We start from the raw sequence: 7,402 nt of genomic DNA, 5'->3' as shown, positions 1-7,402 counted from the left end.
GGTCAGGAGTTCACAAAAATGAACGCCCGGTGGTGTTCCGCGGCCGCCCCCGCCGCCTGCACCCAGAGAGTTCACATCCAGTGAGTTCCCGTCAAGTCCCGGGTGTCCTCCTCGGCTCCCCCCAGACGCGAACCCACGTCCTGGCACGGTCTGGACCGGCGCTCCGACTCTGGCGCTCCACAGCCCCAGCCCCAAGGAGGAATTTTGCTCATGTTGTACTCACGGCGTCTTAGGCTGGGAACTTACCGTGAGACAGGTACCATCATCGAGCCTAACCCTTGTTTTTGTTGGTGGGGAAACTAGAGCAGGGGTTCTCAACCTTCCTAAAGCTGAGACCCTTTAATGCAGTTCTTCATGTTCTGGCGACCCCTAACCATAAAATTATTTTGTTGCCACTTAACGTCTGTAACTTTGCCACTGTTATGAATTGTAATGTAAATATCTGTTTGTTTGTTTTTTTTCGTTTTGATTGGCCTCCCAAAGGGATCGTGAGCCATAAGTTGGGGAAACACTGGACTCGTCCTTAGAGGATATGATGTCTACCCTAGAGAATATGATGTCTACCTTGAAGCCAGTTAAGGATAGCGCTGGAGTTATAAGCTCTCTCTGGACTGCTGGCCCAGGGACCTTTAGTCTTTTTATGTGTACACACACACACACACACACATACACACATACACACACATACACATTCCAAATTGGTTAAAAATGGTTTAGAATGTGTATTGATTTCTTAGTTTAATCATTAAGCTCCTTTTTCATGAACTGGACTGGATTGAGCAAGGCTTGTTTCTAGGATAATTTTGGATCTCCAGGAACTACAAACCCTAAAAGACTGTTCTGAATTAGGCGGCTGTAGAAATCACTGTTAACACTGTATCCCAGCAAGAGCTAATGACGCAGCACTAACCCTGGAATAGCATAAGAGTAGTTGAAGCCGGTTGGTGGTGATGCATGCTTTTAATCCCTGTGAGTTAATCTCTGTGAGATCGAGGCCAGCTTGGTCTACAGAGAGAGTTCCAGGGCAGCCAAGGTACACAGAGAAATCCGTCTTGAAAAACCAAACAAACAAACAAGTTGAATAGCTGAAAAATGAGTACCGACCATCGAATGGGCAGCCATGAAACCGAACTGGAGACCCTGGTAGCAAGCACATCCAAACATTTTCAGTTCCTTTGAAAAACCTCAGGAAATGGCTAGGAGAATGTGACCACTTTACAAATACCTTCTGGCAGGACCTGATCTCTTAGTGGTCAGATGAAGTGAACCATAGAAAAAGGAAATGCTCCAATAGAATAAAATTGATGGTAGAAAATAAAGGTAGTCTATAGCTTAGGTCTAAAATTCAAAGAGAAGAAACTTGGTTTGGGGTTTTTTGATGTGAGGTCCCCTCTTCTCCTTAAAATGAGTTCTAGGTCCCAGCAGTTCAAAACTGAATGGAGGAGTTCAGGAATATTTTCATTTGTTTTTCCCCCTTCTAGATTGTCTTCTTTAACTGTGTAGCTTTGCACCTTTTCCTGGACTCACTTGGTAGCCCAGGCTGGCCTCGAACTCACAGAGATCCGCCTGGCTCTGCCTCCCGAGTGCTGGGATTAAAGGCATGCGCCACCACTGCCCGGCTTTAGATTGACTCTTAACACTAAGGATTACTATCGTTTGTGTGATGCTTAACTTGAACTATTCTGTGCGTTCCATGATTTGTTCCTTTATATGATTTAATTTTCATGCGTTTTGTTTTGTTTTGTTTTGCATCAGGGTGCCTCTGCATACACCTGGCTGGCTGTCCTGGAACTCATTATGTAAACCAGGCTGGCTTTGAACACACAGAGATGCACCTGCCTCTTCCTTCTGAGTGCTGAGATTAAATGTGTGGGCCACCACTGCTGGCTTTAATTTTATTTTCAAGGTTACTGTAGTCATTTCCATTTCACTAATGTGGAAATGGCAGTTATCACTAAGTAACTAATAAGGAAAGGAACAAGTCCCCGAATGAGACCAAATACCTAATTGTTTTTTTCTACATTTGCTGGGAGTTTGGAATTCCCTTTTCTTCCTTCTCTGTAGATCTCTGTGCTGCCTCTCATCATTTAACCAGTTCCAGAGGTTAAATGTTTTCCAGACTTAACGAAAGGCACGTGTCAACACTTCTCACCTCAACCTACTGTAAAATCACTGTGATGTGTATTGTGTCACTCAGGCATCCCTAATAAACAGACATCTAATCTGATGTGTTTATACACTCATTCACTAAATGGTTTTTTAAAATTAAAATGACTTCATTTGACTTCCTGTGTCGTCGTCGTCGTCGTCTCTTTCAGACTGCAGATTACTCAGGAGAAAGAATTAAAGTGTGTCCAACCCGTTCAAGACAGCACTCCATGCATCAGAGATAATTTGATGCTAAATAAATACATTTTCATGGCAGTGATAATTGCTCCTAATGACACAAATGCAAACCCAAACATATGTTCTAGAGAAGTAGCACAATCAAATAGGAGACAAAAACCACACCTGTCTCTCCATTAGTCTGTGACACAGTGAAGGGCGTGTATTACTGCTGCCTTTGCTTTTCTCTGCCTCCCAGAGCCTTTAGATTAGACCTGGCCTGCAAGGTACTTGGTGAATGTTGGTCGTACATTATTCATAAGAGCTATGTCAAACAATTATATGCTACTAGCTGGGAGGAAATGGTTCAGTGGTTAAAGTACTGGCCATGTAAGTGTGAGGACCGGTGTTCAGATCCCCAGAACTCAAAGAAATGCCAGGTAGGCTTAGCAGGAAAGACAGGATCCCCAGAGCAAATTTAGGTTGAGAGATCCTCTTTCCATGAATAAGATTAAAAAGAAAGGACAGCCCGGCGGTGGTGGTGCACGCCTTTAATCCCAGCACTCGGGAGGCAGAGCCAGCGATCTCTGTGAGTTCGAGGCAGCCTGACTACCAAGTGAGTTCCAGGAAAAGGCGCAAAGCTACACAGAGAAACCCTGTCTCGAAAAAACAAAAAAAAAAAAAAAAAAAAAAAAAGGACAATTCCTAACATCAGCCTTGGGCCACCAACACACATATGTGCCCACACCAAAACAACAAAAAGTAGGAAAAAGGAAAAATTGCATATTCGTGCTAGAGAGCTAAGCATGGTTGCACACTCTGTAATCCCGGCGTTCTGGAAGCTGAAGCAGGACAATTGCAAATTTGAAGCAACTGAGAGCTATAAAATGAGACCTTGTCTCTAACAGAAAATCCTAGAGATAATGTGTTTTATTTTTAATGGAGATATAATTCCCATATCAAAACCCAACACTTTTTTTTTTTTTTTTTTTTTTTTTTTTTTTTTCGAGACAGGGTTTCTCTGTGTAGTTTGAGCTTTCTGAACTCACTTGGTAGCCCAGGCGCCTCGACTCACAAGATCCGCCTGCCTCTCCCGATGCTGGATAAAAGCGTGCGCCACCACCGCCCCCCAACACTTATTTTATATGTTTGAGTGTCTTGCCTGCATGTATGCACATACACCAGATGCGTACATGATGCCCTTGAAGGTCAGATGAGGGCATTGGATCCCCTGGGACTAGAGTTATGGATGGTTGTGAACCACCATGTGGGTGCTGGGAACCAATCCCAAGTCCTCTGTAAGAGCAACAAATGCCTTTCACTGCTGAGCCAGCTCTCCAGCACCAATTCTACATATTATACAATCTAGCAACTTTTAGAATATTCAAATGCTGTGTCACTATCCACATTTTCTGAGTCTATAATTTTTTTAAATCATTCTCTACCTATTAGCAAGTACCTTTTCCAGCTCCTACTAACGGTTAATCTACTTTCTGTCTGCATGGATTTGCTTTATACATTATCATAAATTATTATTATAAAAGATTTTATATTATCTTTTATTATTGCATGAACTTAGTACCATAGCTGAAAAAAAATGATGTAATACAATTCTGAGTTCATGCTTAAGTGTGTACAGTATTGGCCAAATTGAGCATTTAGGAAAAAATTTGTTTTAAAAGTTTTTTTTATTTTTATTTTATGTATTGAATCCTCTGGGGCTAGAGTTGCAGACAGTTGTGAGCCATCTGATGTGGATACTGGGAACCAAACTGCAGTCCTCCAAAAGAGTATTAAGTCTCCTTACTGCTGAGTCACCTCTGCAGCCCCAGAAAATTAAGTGTTTTTGTTTGTTTGGTCTTGTTTTTGGAAGCAGGGTCTCACTGTGTAGCCCTGGCTGTCCTGTGACTCACTGTGCAGACCAGACTGGCCTCAAAGTCACAGTAATCTTCCTGCCTCTAGGAAAAATAATCTCTGTCAGGGGTGCCCTAGAGACGGAAAGCATGCTGTAAGTAGAAGTTGAATGTGCTGGCTGTTTACTAGGAAATGCCTTCAAGATCCACGGAAGGAAGGAAAAAAGGGCTGGGAGAAGGTGGCGGTGAAATCCACAGGAAATCAGCTGTAGGATCTTAGAATTGCCTCCTGTTGGACCGGAAATCTCCCCAGTTGCCTTCAGTGAAAGTCATTACCTGTAAGGAATCTGATCATTTCATACTGTAATTTTCTATCCCATAGCTCCTAATGCAAGACTGATCTTACAGACTTTAATAAGTTCATATTCCCATGTTATTCATAAAAGTATTTTCACTTCTTTTACTTCTGCTAGTAAAATTCAGTTTCACTAGCCTACTTTTTGCTTGGAATGTAGACTAATGGAATCCAGAACTTGACCTTAAAAATCCAAAGTCTGGCACATGCCTTTAATCCCAGCACTCGGGAGGCAGAGCCAGACAGATCTCTGAGTTCGAGGCCAGCCTGGTCTACAGAGCGAGATCCAGGACAGGCTCCAAAGCTACACAGAGACTCTGTCTCGGAAAAAAAAAAAAAAAAAAAAAAAAAAAAAAAAAGATTGCCAATTTATGTTCCATATTTTTTTTTTTTTTTTTTTTTTTTTTGAGACTAGACAGGTTCTCACTCTGTAGCTGGCTGTCCTGGAACTCACTATGTAGACCAGGCTGGCCTCAAATTCACAGAGATCTGCCTGCCTCTCTCTGTCTCCTAAGTATATATTCTCTATTAATATCAGTCTGCCTTTGGAAACACAGTTCAAAAAAAGTGAACTTGAAAAACTCTTAAAAGGTTTGACTAGTATGGGCAAGCCCTGGTTTTGATATCCAGCATCACAAAAAACAAAAGGGAATAATCTTTAAAGATTGGCCATTGTATTGTGTCTATTACTACATACACATCACCCTCAAACTTGGTGTCTTAAAACATGAACATTTTTCTGGGAGTTGGCACACACCTTTAATCCCATCACTAGGGGGACAGAGGCAGGTGGATCTCTGAGTTTGAGGCCAGCCTGGGCTACAGAGTGAGTTCCAGGCTACACAGAGAAACTCTGTCTCAAACGCCAAAACAAAACCAAAACCAAATCAACATTTCTTCCTGGGAGTTGGGTCAGGCATCTAGGAGTACTGTTAGCTGGATACCTCCGTTAAAGGTCTCTGCAGTCAGACTGCCCACTGGGCTGTGGTCTCAGGAAAAGACTCAGAAAGATTTGCTTCCAGGCTTTCTTACCTGGCCTTCTAGTCACAAGCTGTTAGATTAATTGGAGGTCCAGTTCCTTACTGACTTTCATCCTCCCTCAGCTCTTCTCCAGAAGACTGTGTTAGTCCAACGGGAGAGCCAGCAACTGACTAAGAACATGCATGTACTAATGCCTGCTACTTCCCCACAGCAAGTGGGAGAGGGGGTGGGGAAGGGAGAACATGGCCAGGACAGATGCTGCAGTCTTGTACGAGCACCACATGTGCTGAGGACTGATGAATCCAGGTCATTGCGTGCGCTAAGCATGTCCTCTGTTTCTGAACTACTTCCTCGGTCTCTCTTCTGATTTCTAAGGAATTTTATAATGTTTGATGTTCCATTTCCCCCATTTAATTTCCTAAATTGGACCCTGAATAAAAAGCCTTTAGGATCAATATTATATAGGGGCGGCCACAGCGTCAGTGGGGCATGGGCTTTCTTTACAGATGTTCACCCTCAGCAGTGTATGGACCCACCAAAACTGTAGCCTCAGGCGAGTAGATCCAGCCCTTTGACCTCCTTTTTGGTGACCTGCCTGTGAGAAGTCACGTTGATTGACAGTCACCAAGTATGGACATGGTCCTTACTTCTAAGTTGTACTCCCTTCAACTGCAAAAGAGCTGCCTATCTTTTTTTTTTTTTTTTTTCCCCTCGAGACAGGGTTTCTTCTGTGTGTAGCCCTGGCTGTCCTGGAACTCAGAGATTTGCCTGCCTCTGCCAGAACCTTTACACACTGAGTTGTGGGGAGGTAGGATGGGACTAGGCCCAGGTCAGAACATCTCCCACTCCTCAGACTCAGCAGGAGCCCAGCAGTTCTTCAGGCATGAAGTCTTCTCAGGTGTTTGTTCCTCTGGTCTGTTTTCAGAACACAGATGACTGCTTAGAATAAACTTGTCCATCTTCATAGTTTTGATTCGTTTTAAGGAGTTGGATTTGCTGATCTTTTCAGTTGGCCATAGTCACAAGATTAGTTATTTTTGAATCTCAAATAATCTAGAGAGAAAGTTGAGATTTTTGGGGTGTATCCAAGCTGGGTGTAGGTAGTGGTGCACACCTTTCGTTGGGAGGCAGAGGCAGGTGGATCTCTGTGAGTTTGAGGCCAGTCTGGCCTATATAATGAGTTCCAGTTCAGCCTCGGATATATATATATATATATATAATATATATATATATATATAATGAGAATCTGTCTAAAAAAAAAACACAAAAAACCCAGCAAACAAAAGTATATCCCAAAAAGAAAATGTTTAAAAAAATGAGAAAGTGTCTCTTAATTCAACCCCAGTGTTACAGAGAAGGGAAAGAGGAGCTGGATGTGGTGGCTGAAGGCTGGGCAGGAGAGTTTTCTAGATTCTCACTCTAGGAACTGAAATAAAGCCCACACAGATTGCCAAGCAGCATGGAGAATTTAAAGCATCACAAAAAAGTTTGAAGGCAGTGCAGTGGATCAGTGGGGACACTCAAGGACATCCTTGTATAAAAGTCCAGAGAGACTTAGTTGCTGATGGGTGTAATGAGGCGGTTCTCTGTTCTGACTGATAGGTTATAGGTCTTACACTCATTTTCTGCTGTGCATGGCTTTACCCATAATGCATCAGGTTTTGTGCATAGACATAAGATGATGAAGAGAAGATTTTCCCTAGAAGTTCACACAAGGACATAGTTTTGTCTTACTGCACATGCATCCCAAGCCAGATCAGGTTAGATTATGCCCCTGACATAGACCAGGATAGATTGGGAGTATATTTGAATGGAAATAGTGTAAATTTGATTGTCATTAGGGGCAGACAAACACTATTGTCCAGGAAGACTGTAGGAGCTAGGTGAC

Source organism: Peromyscus leucopus, chromosome 14, assembly GCF_004664715.2.
Source record: "Peromyscus leucopus breed LL Stock chromosome 14, UCI_PerLeu_2.1, whole genome shotgun sequence".
NCBI classification, from domain to species: domain Eukaryota; kingdom Metazoa; phylum Chordata; class Mammalia; order Rodentia; family Cricetidae; genus Peromyscus; species Peromyscus leucopus.
The sequence above is the reverse complement of the archived record's forward strand: the minus strand, read 5'-3'. Positions refer to the sequence as shown.